This window comes from Pseudophryne corroboree, chromosome 7 (genome assembly GCF_028390025.1).
Source record: "Pseudophryne corroboree isolate aPseCor3 chromosome 7, aPseCor3.hap2, whole genome shotgun sequence".
Taxonomy (NCBI): domain Eukaryota; kingdom Metazoa; phylum Chordata; class Amphibia; order Anura; family Myobatrachidae; genus Pseudophryne; species Pseudophryne corroboree.
Genome location: NC_086450.1, coordinates 410088068 through 410107788, shown reverse-complemented (window position 1 = coordinate 410107788; position 19721 = coordinate 410088068). Strand labels below are relative to the sequence as shown.

Here is a 19721-nt window from a genome sequence, read left to right as displayed (position 1 = left end):
GCCATCATGTCCACCTTTGGTATTTCCCAACGGTTCACAATCATGTGGAAAAACTTCCCGATGAAGTTTCCACTCTCCCGGGTGGAGGTCGTGCCTGCTGAGGAAGTCTGCTTCCCAGTTTCCACTCCCGGAGTGAAACACTGCTGACAGTGCTATCACATGATTTTCCGCCCAGCGAAAAATCCTTGCAGTTTTTGCCATTGCCCTCCTGCTTCTTGTGCCGCCCTGTCTGTTTACGTGGGCGACTGCCGTGATGTTTTTCCCACTGGATCAATACCGGCTGACCTTGAAGCAGAGGTCTTGCTAAGCTTAGAGCATTATAAATTTACCCTTAGCTCCAGTATATTTATGTGGAGAAAAGTCTCCAGACTTGATCACACTCCCTGGAAATTTTTTCCTTGTGTGACTGCTCCCCAGCCTCTCGGGCTGGCCTCCGTGGTCACCAGCATCCAATCCTGAATGCCGAATCTGCGGCCCTCTAGAAGATGAGCACTCTGTAACCACCACAGGAGAGACACCCTTGTCCTTGGTTATAGGGTTATCCGCTGATGCATCTGAAGATGCGATCCGGACCATTTGTCCAGCAGATCCCACTGAAAAGTTCTTGCGTGAAATCTGCCGAATGGAATTGCTTCGTAGGAAGCCACCATTTTTACCAGGACCCTTGTGCAATGATGCACTGACACTTTTCCTGGTTTTAGGAGGTTCTTGACTAGCTCGGATAACTCCCTGGCTTTCTCTTCCGGGAGAAACACCTTTTTCTGGACTGTGTCCAGAATCATCCCTAGGCACAGCAGACGTGTCGTCAGGATCAGCTGCGATTTTGGAATATTTAGAATCCATCCGTGCTGTTGTAGCAGTATCCGAGATAGTGCTACTCCGACCTCCAACTGTTCCCTGGACTTTGCCCTTATCAGGAGATCGTCCAAGTAAGGGGTAATTAAGACGCCTTTTCTTCGAAGAAGAATCATCATTTCGGCCATTACCTTGGTAAAGACCCGGGGTGCCGTGGACAATCCAAACGGCAGCGTCTGAAACTGACAGTGACAGTTCTATACCACGAACCTGAGGTACCCTTAGTGAGAAGGGCAAATTTGGGACATGGAGGTAAGCATCCCTGATGTCCCGGGACACTATATAGTCCCCTTCTTCCTGGTTCGTTATCACTGCTCTGAGTGACTCCATCTTGATTTGAACCTTTGTAAGTGTTCAAATTTTTTTAGATTTAGAATAGGTCTCACCTAGCCTTCTGGCTTCAGTACCACAATATAGTGTGGAATAATACCCCTTTCCTTGTTGTAGGAGGGGTAATTTGATTATCACCTGCTGGGAATACAGCTTGTGAATTTTTTCCCATACTGCCTCCTTGTCGGAGGGATACCTTGGTAAAGCAGACTTCAGGAGCCTGCGAGGGGGAAACGTTTCGACATTCCAATCTGTACCCCTGGGATACTACTTGTAGGATCCAGGGGTCCTGTACGGTCCCAGCGTCATGCTGAGAGCTTGGCAGAAGCGGTGGAAGGCTTCTGTTCCTGGGAATGGGCTGCCTGCTGCAGTCTTCTTCCCTTTCCTCTATCCCTGGGCAAATATGACTCTTATAGGGACGAAAGGACTGAGGCTGAAAAGACGGTGTCTTTTTCTGCTGAGATGTGACTTGGGGTAAAAAAGGTGGATTTTCCAGCTGTTGCCGTGGCCACCAGGTCCGATGGACCGACCCCAAATAACTCCTCCCCTTTATACGGCAATACTTCCATGTGCCGTTTGGAATCTGCATCACCTGACCACTGTCGTGTCCATAAACATCTTCTGGCAGATATGGACATCGCACTTACTCTTGATGCCAGAGTGCAAATATCCCTCTGTGCATCTCGCATATATAGAAATGCATCCTTTAAATGCTCTATAGTCAATAAAATACTGTCCCTGTCAAGGGTATCAATATTTTTAGTCAGGGAATCCGACCAAGCCACCCCAGCTCTGCACATCCAGGCTGAGGCGATCGCTGGTCGCAGTATAACACCAGTATGTGTGTATATACTTTTATATGATATTTTCCAGCCTCCTGTCAGCTGGCTCCTTGAGGACGGCCCTATCTATAGACGGTACCGCCACTTGTTTTGATAAGCGTGTGAGCGCCTTATCCACCCTAAGGGGTGTTTCCCAACGCGCCCTAACTTCTGGCGGGAAAGGGTATACCGCCAATAATTTTCTATCGGGGGGAACCCACGCATCATCACACACTTCATTTAATTTATCTGATTCAGGAAAAACTACAGGTAGTTTTTTCACATCCCACATAATACCCTCTTTTGTGGTACTTGTAGTATCAGAAATATGTAACACCTCCTTCATTGCCCTTAACGTGTGGCCCTAATAAGGAATACGTTTGTTTATTCACCGTCGACACTGGATTCAGTGTCCGTGTCTGTGTCGACCGACTAAGGTAAACGGGCGTTTTAAAACCCCTGACGGTGTTTTTGAGACGTCTGGACCGGTACTAATTGTTTGTCGGCCGTCTCATGTCGTCAACCGACCTTGCAGCGTGTTGACATTATCACGTAATTCCCTAAATAAGCCATCCATTCCGGTGTCGACTCCCTAGAGAGTGACATCACCATTACAGGCAATTGCTCCGCCTCCTCACCAACATCGTCCTCATACATGTCGACACACACGTACCGACACACAGCACACACACAGGGAATGCTCTGATAGAGGACAGGACCCACTAGCCCTTTGGAGAGACAGAGGGAGAGTTTGCCAGCACACACCAAAAAACGCTATAATTATATAGGGACAACCTTATATAAGTGTTTTCCCTTATAGCATCTTTTTATATATTTCTAACGCCAAATTAGTGCCCCCCCTCTCTGTTTTAACCCTGTTTCTGTAGTGCAGTGCAGGGGAGAGCCTGGGAGCCTTCCCTCCAGCCTTTCTGTGAGGGAAAATGGCGCTGTGTGCTGAGGAGATAGGCCCCGCCCCTTTTTCGGCGGGCTCGTCTCCCGCTCTTCAACGGATTCTGGCAGGGGTTAAATATCTCCATATAGCCCCCGGAGGCTATATGTGAGGTATTTTTTGCCAAAAAATAGGTTTACATTGCCTCCCAGGGCGCCCCCCTCCCAGCGCCCTGCACCCTCAGTGACTGCCGTGTGAAGTGTGCTGAGAGCAATGGCGCACAGCTGCAGTGCTGTGCGCTACCTTAAGAAGACTGAGGAGTCTTCTGCCGCCGATTCTGGACCTTCTTCTCTTTTCAGCATCTACAAGGGGGCCGGCGGCGAGGCTCCGGTGACCATCCAGGCTGTACCTGTGATCGTCCCTCTGGAGCTAATGTCCAGTAGCCAAAGAAGCCAATCCATCCTGCACGCAGGTGAGTTCACTTCTTCTCCCCTAAGTCCCTCGTTGCAGTGATCCTGTTGCCAGCAGGACTCACTGTAAAATAAAAAACCTAAGCTAAACTTTTCTAAGCAGCTCTTTAGGAGAGCCACCTAGATTGCACCCTTCTCGGCCGGGCACAAAAATCTAACTGAGGCTTGGAGGAGGGTCATAGGGGGAGGAGCCAGTGCACACCACCTGATCCTAAAGCTTTACTTTTTGTGCCCTGTCTCCTGCGGAGCCGCTATTCCCCATGGTCCTTTCAGGAACCCCAGCATCCACTAGGACGATAGAGAAAAGGAGATACCTGCCAGCATATGGCTGACAACAGCGCGCGACATCCCAGCTTCGTACATACGCCAGACAAAAGCCAACAGTAGTCGAAAGGAAGGCTTACCTTCGTTTCGCCTGTGCGCAATGAATGCCTCCCATCGATAGAACACCGCCCGATATTTCACTAGCGTGGCTGAAGCCACCGACTGGCTGGCCAAAGCAGTTATCCCAGCCATATAACCTGCCAGCAATGAGAAGGGCATACGTCACCTGTAAGCGCTGCAGCAGGGGCCAACGCACGAAACCGAGCCCACTGTTGTCTAGAGAGAGCATCGGCAATGCTGTTGTCAACCCCTGGGACGTGCCGCGCAACGAAGTTAACATTCAGACGCAAACAGAGCAAGACCAGGCGGGCCAACAAGCGAAGAACTGGAAGCGAGGAAGATCGCTGCCCATTGATCGCCTGAACCACGCCCAGATTGTCACACCAAAAGACCACGTGCTGGTCTTTGATCCGCTCCGCCCACAGCTCCAATGCAACGATAATGGGAAACAGTTCCAGCAACAAAAGGTTGCGGGTTAAGCCCTGCCGGAACCAGTAGTCCGGCCAAGGGGCAGCGGACCATGCACCATCGAGGTACGCACCGTATCCCCAGGAACCCGACGCGTCGGTGAACAACTGGATGCCTGGGCTGTGGACCGCCTCAGACAGCCAAATGGCTACGCCATTAAACTCATGCAGAAAGGCATCCCAAACTTGCAGGTACCTGCAAATCTCGGATAACAATCTAATGAAGTGATGCGGCCTACGAGCGCCAGCTGACGCCCGTTCCAATTTGCGACAAAAGATTCTACCCATGGGAATGACCCTGCATGCAAAATTGAAAAGACCGAGAAGGGATTGGCATTGACGCAAGGTAACCTTGCCACCTGCCAATGCCCTCTCAATACACACACGCAACTTGGCAACTTTGTCTAAGGGCAATCGGCAGCATCCCGCCTCAGTATCCAGTTCGATGCCTAGATACGAGAGGCGGGTGCAAGGACCCTCACATTTATCCGGAGTGATTGGTACCCCGAACTCGGAAAAAAGTGCTTTCAAGGAGAAGAGCAGCCGAGCACACCTGTCCGAGCCGCAAGGCCCGATGCACAGGAAATCGTCCAGATAATGTGCGACTCCCGGTTCCCCCGTCCCAGCGCAAACGCACCAATGGAGAAATGAACTAAAAGCCTCAAAAAAGCACAGGAGACTGAGCAACCCATGGGTAGGCATTTGTCGATGTAAAAACTGTCGTCCAGCCTAAAGCCCATGAAACGAAACGAATCAGGGTGCAATGGCAAAAGACGAAATGCAGATTCCACATCAACTTTACCCAATAACGCATGGGGGCCCGCCGCTCTGACTAATTTCAAAGCGTCATCAAACAATTGATACGTAACCGAAGATAGCGCCTCGGGGATCGCATCGTTAACAGACGCGCCATGAGGGTAAGACAGGTGCTGGATTAGCCTAAATTTGCCAGGAGTTTTCTTAGGGACCACTCCAACTGGGGATAAAACCAAATTGGGAAAAGGGGGTGCAGCGAAGGGGCCGGCCATGCGTCCCAGCTGCACTTCCTTGGCCACTTTACCTTGCAGAACGAGGGGAAGCTCTCTGGCCGAGCGCAAGTTCCGAGGAGCTGAGTAAGGGACCTCGCCGCTAATGGGGAGGCGAAATCCCTCGGTAAAACCTTCCAGCAAAAATTGGGCCTGAGGGCGAAGTGGGTACCAAGTAAGCCATTTGCGCATGGCGTCCAGCCGGACAGGGGAGGGGGCTTTACTTAGCACTAGTAACGCCGGGAGATCTGCCACCCGGACCCGCACCGGCAGGCTTGGGACATTCCTTAGCCGGGTGGGAAGCTCCGCAGCGCAGGCAGCTGTGCCGGAAACGACATTTGGACCCAGATCCGCAATTGCTGTTGTTACAGGCAAAACAACGACCTTTGGACCCTCGTCCCGCGGTGGCCCGAAAGGAACCCCTAGCGGACGTGCTAACGGGCTGGGCCGTAGAGGCTTCCGGAAGCTTGAGGGAGCCCTCCGTAACCTCAAGCCATACTTCAACATCCTTGACACCGAAAGCCAGGAGATGCAGACCGTGTTGTTTACGCCTGAACTCCGTGTCGTACCGAAGCCAGGCGAGAGGCCTGTTAGAAAGGAATAGACCATGAATCATGTGCAGGTAGCGCACAATGTTCATGGCCTCTTCCGGGCGAGTCTCCAGGTAACAGGCTGCGAATGTGTAGAACCCCTTGAGCCAGTTAACATAGGACCTATATGCGTCCTCACCTATCCCACTCTTTTTCTTGGCCGCCACCAAAGCCTTGCGGTGCTATTGATATGATCCCGTATCCGTGGGCGGAGACCCCGCATAACCTTGGTGTATGGGCAACGCACGACGTCGCTGGGGCTGCCCTCTTCCGGACTGCTGCTACTGCTACCATGCCTACGGCGGCGCGATCGCTTACTGCGCTTGTGGGAACGCCCGTGCCTATGGCGTTTACCCTTGACAACCTTCGCCTGGTCTTTGCCCTTGGCAGTCTCGGCCCCGGCACCCTGCGGACCCAAAACGCCATTACCATTAGTCCTGGGAGGCCCGTCTCGTGGCAGCCGATGCAGAAGACTGGTCGCTGTCGCTGGAATCACTCTCCGGCATGTCCACCGGATCTGCAACAGGAGAGGGAACAGAAAGTGCCAGCGAAGAGCCTGGCAAGTGGTTAAGTGCAGGCGCCTGTGCACCGGACCCAGTGGGAACAAGCGGCTGCTGACCTGCCGCAGAAGGGGGAGCGGCGCATAACGACGTCAGCTGAGAGACCAGTGGGGTGAGTGCAGACCGCAAGTCACCGAACTGGCCCGCTGAACCACTTGCAGATGACCGTGCGGTCAACAGGGGAGACAAAATCCCTATACCTGAGACCAGCAGTGCAGAAACAGCCGCCGTGTCCCCGTCTGCAGGAGCGGCCACTGTCGCAGGAGCAATAGGGAGGACCACGCTGCTCGCCGCAGGTGCGCCGGCGGCCAAAGGCCCCGCTCCACCAGCCGGACGCGCAGTACCTGAAGCTGTGCATCTTGTCCTGCGCCCAGTGCCCGCCTGGGACCGGCCAACAACCGCGAGGGGGCTGCCGACCGGACGGGGGGCACCTAATTCAGGGCGAGCATAGAACACTGCGGTCTCCCCCAGGCTGGGCACAGCAGCACCACGCCTCTCGGCACGCCGTGCCTGGGGGCCGCGTGGCGAGAAGAGCGCACGTGCCGCTGCCCCTGAATGCACCACACGATCCCGTGGGGGCCTATCTGCAGGAATGGGTTGAACAGTATTAGGGGGAGACGAGCCCCTGGAGGCTGACAAATTATTCTCCCCAGTAGACCCGCCTTGCCCCCCACCTGCGGCCCGTGTCCGGGTGGTGTTGCGTGTGCCCCTACCCCTGGAGGCTGCCGCAGCACCCCCAGGGGTAATGTCCCCCTGTGTCTGCCCTCACGCTCCCGCCACCGGCCCGTCCCGCGCACCCTGCGCGGCTGAGGGGGCTGGGGTGGGAGAAGCGCCGTGTGTAGCCGCGATCCGCCGGAGCCCACGCGAGCGCGTTGCGGGACCTCCGGCGGAAGTAGCCCCCAGACCGCATGAGGAAGCACCCGCGGGTGCGCCCGCGGCAGCAGGGCAGGGCTGAGGGACTGGCGGTGGCCCAGCGCGGAAGATACCGCTGAAGCCGCACCAGACCCGGCGACTAGGTAGCGAGCAGGGGGGTGCGCCCGCCTGCGTGGGCGAGCGGCCATTAGGAGGAGAATGAAAAAGGGGATAGTGAGGGAATAAGAGAAAGAAGGGAGAATAAAGAGGCTATAGAATAGATAGGAATTAGTGAAAGAATAAAGCAGAGTGGAGAAAGAGGATTTTGGAAATACAAAAAAGAATCAAAGAGCTACTCACAGGAGCACACTTCCTTCTGTGGAAAAATCCTGAGAGAAAGAGGCAGGATGCAGATCCTGTCTGACTCAAAATGTCTGCTAGCTCCTCCCTACTCTCCCACTATTGTAATTAAGACCAACCCCCCAAGCCTATTAACTGTTCAGTAACCTACACATTGTGTAAAGCCCATGCAATCCTAACAGCCTAGAATTTTACGCTCGCTTGCGCTATTCGCACGCGCTCTTCATTCTATAAAATGATTGGTTGCTATTGGCAACTTCTTCTTTAGAAGGTTTGATACACCCCCTTTAGTAGTGATATGAAAAGGATTTCTTAGTGCTTGACTACAGCACAGGTGCTAGCACTTTACTTAAAGCTTCAGACCAGTACAGCACAGACGGTGTATGGGAAGCATTACTGCCTCACAACACTGAGGTCATGGGTTCGATTCCCACCATGGCCCAAACTGTGTGGAGTTTGTATATTCTCCCTGTGCTTGCGTGGGTTTCCTCCGGGTACTCCAGTTTCCTCCCACAATCCAAAAATATACTGGTAGGTTAATTGGACCCCAACAAAATTAACCCTAGCATGAATGTGTGTGCATGTACATGTGGTAGGGAAAAATAGATTGTAAGCTCCACTGGGGCAGGGACTGATGTGAATGGCCAAATATTCTCTGTAAAGCGCTGCGGAATATGTGTGCGCTATATAAATGACTGGTAATAATAAATAAGGCTGTCTGCAGGGACATACATGATGTAGCAAAGCCAACAATTAACAATTAACATGAAGAAGTTAGCACATGTGGGGGTGGGGCTTGTCCTGACTGGTATTGAATAAATTAAATATATGTCACAGATTAACAATGGGGCGGATGGAGCTGCAGCTCCAGGCCCCCCCATCACAATAGGCCCACAGCATCTGCTGTGCTGCTGCCGTCAAATTCTATGTTTCTATGAGTGTAATAGAGTGTAGCTGCTACAGCAGCTTGCAAGTGACAGTCTGAAGCACCGCTCCCACCTGCGCGTAGATGTATTATTGATAGTAGTAGTAGTTGGACCGTCTGCTACTGCTGGCCGAACGGCTCAAAACGCCAGCAGTACACAGCCACACTTCGGCAGAGGATCTGGAAACTCGACAGGGGGCGTGGCTACACGGAGTCCAGGGGGCGGGGCTACACGGGACTGTCTCAGGCTGCCTGCTGCTCACATGGCTGCTGCTGTGCTGTGAGAGGGAGAGTTGAAGCTGATGCACATGCAGGGCAGCCAGTGAGAGTAAACTCTGCTGTAGTGTGTAAGGTAAGAGTGAGTGGGGGGGAATTGTGTGTGTGTGAGCTTCTGTGAATGTGATTTCCATGTGAACTTCTATATGTGTGTGTGTCTTGTATGCGAGGTTCTGCAGGTAGTAGGATTTAATATAGCAAGGGTGAGAGAGTGCAGGTGCAGGGAGTGTGTGAGTGTAATATAGCGCAAGGGTAAGAGTGTGTGAGTGTTTTAAAGTGCGGGAGCAGGGAGTGTGTGAGTGTGATACAGCGCGGGGGGCGGGAGTGAGTGACTGTAATAGAGTGCGGGGAGCGGGAGTGTGTGAGCGTAATATAGCGCAAGGGTGAGAGAGTGAGTGTGAGTGTAATAGATTGCGGGGACAAGGAGTGTGTGAGTGTGATACAGCACGGGGGGCAGGAGTGTGTGAGTGTAATAGAGTGCAGGGGTGGGAGTGTGTGAGTGATACAGCGCAGGGGGCGGGAGTGTGTGAGTGTAATAGAGTGCGGGGGCAGGAGTATGTGAGTATAATAGAGTGCAGGGGACAGGAGCGTGTGACTAATAGAGTGCAGGAGTATGTGAGTATAATAGAGTGCGGGGGACGGGAATGTGTGACTAATATAGTGCAGGAGCAGGAGTAAGTGAGTGTAATAGAGTGCAGGAGGCAGAGAGTGTGTGAGTGATACAGCGCGGGGCGCGGGAGTGTGTGAGTGTAATAGAGTGCAGGGGCGGGAGTGTGTGAGTGTAATAGAGTGCGGGGGCAGGAGTATGTGAGTATAATAGAGTGCAGGGGACAGGAGCGTGTGACTAATAGAGTGCGGGGGCAGGAGTATGTGAGTATAATAGAGTGCGGGGGACGGGAATGTGTGACTGTAATAGAGTGCGGGGGCAGGAGTAAGTGAGTGTAATAGAGTGCAGGAGGCAGAGAGTGTGTGAGTGATACAGCGCGGGGCGCGGGAGTGTGTGAGTGTTATAGAGTGCAGGGGCGGGAGTGAGTGAGTGTAATAGAGTGGGGGGGCAGAGAGTGTGGGTGTATGATACCGCGCTGGGGGCGGGAGTGTGTGAGTGTAATAGAGTGCAGGTGGCAGGGAATGTGTGAGTGTTATACAGCACAGGGGGCGGGAGAGTGTGAGTGTAATAGAGTGCAAGGTGCGGGAGTGTGTGAGTGTAATAGAGTGCAGGGGCGGGAGTATGAGTGTAATAGAGTGCGGGGGGCAGGGAGTGTGCGAGTGTGATACAGCGCGGGGCGGGAGTGTGTGAGTGTAATAGAGTGCAGGGGGTGGGAGTGTGTGAGTGTAGTAGAGTGCGGGGCTGGGAGTGTGATACAGCATGGGGGGCTGGAGTGTGAGTGTAATAGAGTGCAGGGGTGGGAGAGTGTGGGTGTATTAGAGTGCGGGGGTGGGAATGTGATACAGCGTGGGGGGTGTGAGTGTAATAGAGTGCAGGGGCGGGTCCGGGAGTGTATGAGTGTAATAGAGTGCAGGGGCAGGAGTTTAAGGGGCAGACTAGATGGGCCAAGTGGTTCTTATCTGCCGTCAAATTCTATGTTTCTATGAGTGTAATAGAGTGTAGGGGCGGGAGTGTGTGAGTGTGATACAGCGTGGGGGGCGGGAATGTGTGATTGTAATAGAGTGCAGGGGGCAGGGAGTGTGTGAGTGTGATACAGCGCTGGGGGCGTGAGTGTGTGAGTGTGATACAGCGCAGGCCGCGAGGGGTGGGAGTGTGGAGCCAATGTGTTTTTCCTACTGAGGCCATTCATTTTTTTCCCGCCCCTTTGGGGTCCAGTGTGTTTTATTTTACCTGTAGGGGCCAGTATTTTTATTTGTATTTTTCTGGCGGTGCCAATGTGTCTTAAGAATGATGACTAGCTCAGTGGTATAAATATGAAGTCCACTGTTTTCCCATAACTGTTCGGCGATTTCTCAAGGTGATATAAAATTGAAAAGTGGTTATATCGTTTATGTATCGGTGCCCTGTTAGTGGAAAACCGTCTGCATGTGTTCACCGTTTGATGCGGTGACATTACAGGTAGCACCCTTACTGATGAGACTGCAGGAGGAGTGCATCTTGCTTTAAATAACAATTCATATATATATGTATTTATATAAGCATGTATTTTACACAGAAATTAGGATCAAGAACTCGCTTTTATAAAACGAGGGTCTCAGGAGATGCGCTCTATGTACAGCCAATCACTGCGTGCCTGTGACTGCGGCCAATCTCTATCACCCCATATCTAGCCACTGCCAGCGTATGGCTGCTGAGATCTTAGCACCCCACAGTACATGTAAGGGATGGATAAAGAAAACATTTGTGTATAGTAAACACTGATTGGGGGAGGGAGCAAACCGAGTGTGCTGCCTGTAGTGTTTAGTGTTTTATATACTGTTTGTGGGCCCTTATTTGTGTATTGCCAGTCCACTTCAATAAAAACCAAAGCCCGCTCCCCTGTCCCCCAAAAAATAGTTTGTGTGTGTAGCACCAGAATATAATATACAGATAGTCCTCTCATTTTGCATTATACATTTTAGCACCATTAAAACGGGATGTGGTCAGGATCCCTGTGGTCGGAATCCCGGCATTCGAAATACAGACGCCAGAATCCCAACATTACTCAGAGTGCTGGAGCCGGGATCCCGACATTGATCACTACCCGGCGTCGGAATCCCGAACAATGATTACAGAGACCACCAGAGATAAGCAGCGGGGGGAGGTGGGTAGTTAGGTTTAGTCTGCGGGGGGGGGGGGGGAATTTGAGGTTAGGGTCAGGCTGCGGGAAGGGGCGCTAGGGTTAGGCACCCCCAGGGATGGTTAGGGTTAGGCTGCGGTGGTGGTGGGGTGTTTAGGTTTAGGGTACAGGAAAGGTGGGTTAGGGTTAGGGGGGTTAGCTTAGTTAAATAGTTCATGTCGGTATTTTCAACATCGGGATGCCATTGTCGGTATTTTGACAGCCAGCATGCCAACCATCGGGATCCTGATACCAACCCCATTAAAACATATATAATAACCCAAAAATTGGGCCTGATTCTGAGTCAAACTCAGGCACATCTGTGTGTGCATCTTTTGCCGCTGTAGTGTGTGCGACTTTATGCTGATCTTACAACACAAACGCCAAAACCTGCACCTGCCCCATGCTATGTGCAGATCTCTGACAGACCTACTGCCTCCAATGTTAGCGATTAATCCTCTGATTTCGCTACAACTGCAGTGACATTCCTATAACATGTCCATAAGATGGTGCGTCTCCGTGTGTCTTATGTCATTCCCCAGTCAGGAGCCCCTAATACATTATACTGTAGCTATGTATTGGATATTAGCAATTTGGGTTTGAATCTATCTATCTATCTATCTATCTATCTATCTATCTATCTATCTATCTATCTATCTATCTATCTATCTATCTATCTATCTCACTATATGCTGGGTCACCTCAGTTTTCCCTGTTCTGTCCTGTCCAGTCGACACCCTCCATCCAACCCCACCATTCCTTCTCAGTATAACTACTTGTTACAAAAGTAAACTTTTTTTTTTACATATAGAAAGATTTCACATTCATGACATCGCTGAGCGACCTGTAACCTCTTTCGTTGAGAGGTTTCATATTTATGTCATCACTAAGCGCACCATTTTCTATATTACAGTCACGTTAACAAGAGATGTTTTCCTTTGGTCATTTTTAGATTGTCACATTACACTGTTGATATAATTGAAGAAGTGAGGGAGACTGAGGTTTTTCACCTCCTGTGCAGACCACACCCTCACAACATCAACCACACCCCTAACATTACTAGTCACACACCCATGGTGTTTTCACATCCCCTGCCGTGGCATAAAATAGGCCCTTCATATATTTCAGCTCCAGGCCCATATGGACCTTAATCTGGTACTGATGATAAGCACTGCTCCTACACCAGGTACAGTCAATACCTGTTTACAACTGGCTGCAAAACCCTCCAGCGGAGAACTTCCTACCTGTGCACAAGTACAAGTGGAATGGAAAGCGTAGTATTGATATGGTGGCTATAGGTAACAATCATATTATATTCTTTATAAAGGTCCAGTTTCTTGTAACAAGAGAAATCTAGTTGAACAGTAGGAGCAGGACGGCCATCAGAAATTGTGGTGTCCGGGACTGACAAAATAGGCACATTCCCCTCTGACTCTTAATGACCCTCCCACATTCCCCTCTGACTCTTAATGACCCTCCCACATTGCCCTCTGACTCTTAGTGAGCCTCCCACATTCCTCTCTGCCTCTCAGTGATCCCCCCATTTCCCTCTCAGTGGTAACACTATTATAATGGGAGTCCTTGCCAGCAAAGAGGTGGTTCTGTAAGTGGGATCAGCCTCTCCCTTCCCCATGTTGGAGGTGTCTCTACGGCTTTCCCTGACCACAGCCAGCACCCCAGGATATCCGGCCATGGGGCTCAGGAGCGGTGGCTGCGAGGTGGTGCAGAAATCAGGCCATGCAGTATGAGTACCGGGTGCCCTCCTGTAGGCACCCGCCACAGATTACTTCTTTGCATGACAGGCTTCGGGGCAGGTAAGGCCATAACCAGCAAAAGCTATTACAGGCAATGGGGGGGGGGGGCGCTTGTAAAATAGGGAGATGACCAACGATTACACCTATTTTTGCTGGATTTAGGGTTTATAGCTCTAAGTAAGGTCTGCAGAAGGAACAATGGTGATGATTTGCTTACACAAGTCAGGTTGCCAAAGTGAGCCTAAAGATGGCTGCCAGCAGTGATGGGAGATTAATTGTCTGAGAAGTATTCTGGATAAATCACTGTACAAAGGACCTTATTCAGCTTCAGTAGCAGTTTTGCTAAAAAAGCAAAACTGCCGCTGCTAGCACTCACCAGATAAGCACCGCCCAGCACAGGACATGGCCTCCCAGCATGTGAAGGGGGCCGCCCTGCATTGCGTTCGCATTTATAAATGCCCTTCTCCCCCCCCGAAAACGGCCAAGACCCATCCTAATAACCTGCTGATCTGCGTTTTCGTTGCATTGCGATAAAAGCTGAATAAGGTCCAAAGTCTGCACATGTCGTTGTCGAGCAGTAAAGTATGTCTGGTTGTGTCACTCTGATTAAAAAAAAATCTAAGTGTAGTGTTTAGTGGCCCTTTTATTGGCTGACCTAGTAACCCTCAACAGAAACCATACCAATTTCCCTATACTGTAGTCCCCATAAACCATTTCTAGTCGGAAACCTAAAACTAACTGTACCGATATTGGTCTACTTCCTATAAGTATTATGCATAACTAGGATATGTATTTCTCTGTCATCCATCTGGGGGACGCTGCGTCTGTACTGATGGATTAGAGTGTGTGGGAGGGAGCTTTGGCATCAAAACAAACTCCTCCCCCCTCTAACCCCTCCCATCTCCAGCCTGACTAGCCTAATGGGCCCTACACACTGGGCGATATGAGTGAAAGATATGAACAATCTCGTTCATTAATGAACAAAATACCGTTCATATCTTTCAGTGTGGAGGCAACAGCGATGAACGATGCGCGGCCCCGCGCTCGTCAACGCTGGTGCCCCGTCGCTTGTGCATGCAGGCCAATATGGACAAGATCGTCCATATTTGCCTGCACAGCTATGGAGCCGGGTGACGGGGGGAGTGAAGAAACTTCACTCCCCCCCGGTCACTGCCCCCCCCCCCCCCCCGCCGTCGGGTCGCTTGTCGGCCGTATCCGCCGTCGGGCAGCTCAGCTGGGGATCTATCAGTGTGTAGGGTTCATAACACCTCAGTTTAAGTTTTGTGCCTGGAGAGTGCAGGCACAGTTCCTTTCTGATAGTTTTTAGTTCATTACTCCTTACCTGGATGATTTGTTGCTAAAGGCTCCGTCACAAGAACTTCTTGAACAACACCTACGACTCACCACGGACACTCTACAATCTTTCGGATGGGTTGTGAATTTCCGTAAATCTTCCTTTATTCCCTCCCAGGAGATGATTTTTCTAGGTCTCCTCTTCAACACGAGAAGTCAGACGGTTTTTCTACCTCAGGACAAACTTCAGGATCTCCAATCGAGAGTCCGCTCCCTGTTACAATTACCAAGGGTATGCCAGGTTTCATGCTCGGGCCCTTCAGTCTCAGATTTTGGGCTCTTGGAATCAAACAGGTCCACATCTGTACTTGCAATTGTGCCGGCTGTCGGCTCAGACTTGGCAGTCTCTTCATTGGTGGCTTCACAGTCCAAATTTAACCAAGGGGGCCCCGTTCACTGTTTGGTCTTGGATGATGATCACCACGGACGCCAGCCTAACTGGTTGGGGGGGCAGTGGTTCAATCTCAACACTTCCAGGGACTCTGGAATGGTCAGGAATCGAGGTTACCAATCAACATTTTGGAGTTGAGAGCAATTCGTTATGCTCTGATTCAGGTACAAACCAGTGTTCAGGGTCATTCGGTACGCATTCAATCAGACAACGCCACGGCGGTGGCTTACATAAACAAACAAGGCGGGACTCGCAGCTGGAGAGCAATGAAGGAGGTTGCACATATTCTCCAGTGGACGGAACGGTGGATTCCGATCATCTCCGCCAGTCACATTCCAGGCGTCGACAACTGGGGAGCAGATTTCTTAAGCCGTCACACGATACGTCCGGGAGAATGGAAACTGCACCAAGAAGTCTTTCTGACCCTCGTGTCTCTATGGGGAACACCCGACATAAACCTCATGGCGTCTCGTCTTAACCGAAAACTACCCCGATACGGCTCTCGAACCCAGGATCCTCAGGCAACGCTGATCGATGCATTGACAGCTCCGTGGCATTTTCAACTGGGATATGTGTTCCCGCCATTTCCCCTGATACCGCAATTGCTTCAACACATTCAGAGAGAAGGTCTCCCGAATGCATTGACTGGCCTCGTCGTCCGTGGTACTCTCTTCTGCGCAGCATGGAGGCCAGCGAAACGTTCCATCTACCTTTGCGACCCGACCTACTTCTACAAGGTCCTTGTCGCCACCACGATTTAAATAGTCTGGCTTTGACGGCATGGTTCTTGAATCCAGCATTTTAAGAGCTAAAGGGTTATCTCGACCAGTGGTAAAGACTATGCTTCAGGCTAGAAAACTGGTCACCTCTCGTATTTATCATAGAGTAAGGCGTATTTACATTGCTTGGTGTGAAAGGCGTGGATTGTCACCACACCTTCTTCGTTTACCTCGTCTGTTGTCCTTCCTTCAGGAGGGTTTAACTAAAGGGCTTCTTTTGTCCTCACTTAAGGATCAAGTTTCGTGACTGCCGGTTCTTTTCCAAAAATGACTGGCTCTCATTCCGGAGGTTCAGACGTTCCTTCGGGGTGTCCTCAGAATTCAACCTCCGTTTGTTCCTCTGGTTCCACCTTTGGATTTAAATCTGGTTCTTCGGGCTCTTCAGAAGCCTCCGTTTGAGCCATTAGAAGTTGTTGAATTACGTTTCTTTATTCTGAAGGTGGTTTTTCTTTTGGCCATTGCTTCGGCCAGGCGTGTTTCTGAGTTAGCAGCGCTTTCTTGCAGACCGTATGAAGCCTTCCATTTTAACAAAGGTTGTGTCAGCCTTCCATATAAATCAGGACATAGTGCTTCCGGCGTTTGTTCCAGAGTCTTCTGGACAGGATTGTCATTTGGCATTGTTGGATGTGGTTCGAGCCTTACGCATTTATTTGTCCCGTACAGAGTCTATTCGTCATACAGATACCTTGTTGGTTTTGATTGATGCACCCAAATGTGGCTGGCCGGCTTCTAAAAACACAGTGGCACGTTGGGTTACTTCTGCTAGTCGGCAGGCCTATGTTTCTTTGGCATTGCCTGTTCCTGACTCGTTGAGGGCTCATTCAACTAGGGCTGTTCGCGGTGGTGTTTCTGTTGAGCAGCTCTGTAGAGCGGCAACTTGGTCTTCCGTGCATACCTTCACCAGGTTTTACCGTTTTCATACTTTTGGTTTGGAGACTGCCTCTGTTGGGCATCATATTTTACGGACAGCTCTGCCGTCTGGTTCTCCCTCCTCTATTAAGCTGGCTTTGGGAAATCCTATCAGTACAAATGCAGCGTCCCCCAGATGGATGACAGAGAAATTGGGATTTTTGTTGCTTACCGTAAAATCTCTTTCTCTGATTCCATCTGGGGGACGCTGCGATCCCTCCCGTATTTTTTCTGCTTTATTGGTTGTATTCTGTCTGCCTCTTCCGCCTTTGCTAAACAATAACTGAAGTGTTAGGCTAGTCAGGCTGGAAATGGGAGGGGTTAGAGGGGGGAGGAGTTTGTTTTGATAGGTTCTGTGCCAAAGCTCTCTCCCACACACTCTAACCCATCAGTACAGACGCAGCGTCCCCCAGATGGAATCAGAGAAAGAGGTTTTATGGTAAGCAAAAAAAATCCCTATTTTTCTTCAATACCGCTTTCAGATGGCAAATGCCGGGTCGCATCCGGGAATTGGAAATGGCATTGGACCCTGAGAACTGGCTTCCTGACCTGGCAGTATGCCGGGTCGGGTTGCCATCGGGGACGGGGAGTGCAGAGGCAACGGGTGTGGAGGCGGCGCTGGAAGATAAGATCATCTCTGCGCCGTCTCTCCCTATGCTGTGAATGGATCGCATCGACGCGGGTAACCCATTCACACTGCACCTGACCCGGGAATAACCCTTTTTTATTCCCGGGTTGGAATTCAGGAGTGTCCCTTTCAGACCGCACAGCGACCCACATCGACCCTGCAAAATACCAGGTCGATACCGGGTTATTTGCGTGATCTAAAAGGGGTATCACACTTCATCTGCTGATGCACAATATCTGGACCCAGTAAACTCTCACCCCACCTCCGGGTGACATGACACTTACTCATCTTGTTAAGAGCCTAAAAAACCCCAAATAGTCAGTAAAAATATCTATCAAACTCCTCCCTTAAAATGAAATCAAATGACATTGTGGGCCTGATACCATTCCGATATCATGCAAACAGCCAATGTTTATTCATCTGCATACATGCGTACCAATGTACCAATTTTGCTAGTACAGAGGGGGTAATTCAGACCTGATTGCAGCAGCAAATTTGTTAGATAAAGGGCAAAACCATGTGCACTGCAGGTGGGGCAGACGTGCAAAGAGAGTTAGATTTGGGTGCGTTATATTGTTTCTGTGCAGGGTAAATACTGGCTGCTTTATTTTGAAACTGCAATTTAGATTTCAGTTTGAACACACCCCACCCAAATCTAACTCTCTCTGCACATGTTACATCTGTACCTCTCCCCCCTTCCTGCAGTGCACATGGTTTTGCCCATTAGCTAACAAATTTGCTGCTACGGTCAGATCTGAATTAGGCCCAGAGTTGCAGTATAGATTTGGACGGTGGGGGTCATTCCGAGTTGAGCGTAGCTGTGCTAAATTTAGCACAGCTACGATCATCTTCCCTGACATGCGGGGGGACACCCAGCACAGGGCTAGTCCGCCCCGCATGTCAGTCCGCCCCCCCCCCCCCCCCCCCCCACCCGCCCGCACAAATACAATAGCATCGCACAGCGGCAGCGGCACTGGACAATTATGTGGAGGTAACAGAGGTGGGTGACTCACAGAGATAAGCATCTTCTAGGAATACCGCAGGCACATAGCGGGGGGCGCTGAAAGTGATTGCATACATAGAAGCCATTTATTATCTGCTCATCAAATGCTGATATATTACTCAGAAATACATTCCTTCCCAAGTCACTGACTTCATTTGGTCAATAAACAGCTCTGATAAAAGGTAATCTCTTTCATAGACTTTCACAATTATATCTGTTCACACCTCACATGTTGTATATATTTAATCTTAGAAAAGAATCTCCAATATTGACTATTTTCTGTTGCTGTCAGCACTGTTCCACTCTCTCTGCCAGAGGTCAGCAGGGCAGCTTTTGGTCATTAATAATATGAGCCAGCGTATGCTACATACAGTATTTATCACATTCTGCGGGATATGTAGCCACAATATTTGATTTGGGATTTTACCATAAGCTTTAGTGTGTGTTGATGGATTGGATTTTTCCACAGTCCCACAATACTCCAAGTGTGGACAGGAATAGAGATTTATTGACTGAAACTAAATTTTGTAGTCAATTCTCATGGTCCTGGTCCCACACTGAGCCAGGTGATGCTGGGAAGAAACCACTCCCCATTATATTATTCACCTGGCTTCCACTGGACAAAGAGGAGCCTCCATAATTATGTTTCAGGGGTGCATACCTCCCAACATGACCCTCTTCAGGAGGGACACAATGTTCTGCTCCTGGGCGTTCCTCTTAATTTAGGATTGCTTTCACTTGTTTTGAACAGGTTAATGGATAAGAAAGGTGTTTCAGCACAGGTGCTGGCAATCATACATTAAGAGCAAAGTCCAGAAGCAGAGCATTCTGTACCTCCTGGAGAGGGTCATGTTGGGATGTATGGGGGTGGCGATTCATTTTATATCTGGCTCTCGTCAGACTAGGGGCCTATTAGGGCTATATACAGTAGTTATAGTCCCAATTTTTCAGCAGAATGGTGTATCCGTAGCTCGGATCAAGGCTCGTGGCTGCCACCAGGAACTTGTGGATCCTTAATCCCGCTGAGCAGTTTTCCCATTTATCCCAACCTCATTCCTGTCTTTAAAATACATTCCTCACTGGTAGCTTGTATGAAAAGCAAGCCTCAGCCTGGTGGTTAGTGTATGACAGGGCAACAACCTGGTGGTCTGTGCAGGACAGGACCTCAGTATGGTGGTTAGTGTATGACAGGGCTTCAGTCTGGTGGTTAGTATGTGACAGGGCCTCAATCTGGTGGTTAGTGTGTGACAGAACCTGTGACAGGACCTCAGTCTGGTGGTTAGTGTGTGACAGGGCCTCAGTCTGGTGGTCGGTGCAGGACAGGACCTCAATGTG

At 50.5% G+C, this 19721-nt stretch overlaps 2 protein-coding genes across 2 annotated transcripts in view; one reads left to right on the top strand and one right to left on the bottom strand.

Moving 5' to 3' along the window:
- Positions 1-19721, bottom strand: part of NTN3 (netrin 3) — a 130310-nt gene that overhangs the window by 33824 nt on the left and 76765 nt on the right. The gene's annotated exons all lie outside the window — the stretch shown is intronic.
- LOC134945422 (uncharacterized) overlaps positions 8650-19721 on the top strand; it is a 230607-nt gene continuing 219535 nt past the window's right edge. Inside the window, exon 1 of the mRNA XM_063934686.1 lies at positions 8650-8880. The gene's annotated coding sequence lies outside the window, so the exon portion shown is untranslated. The remainder of the gene's footprint in view (positions 8881-19721) is intronic.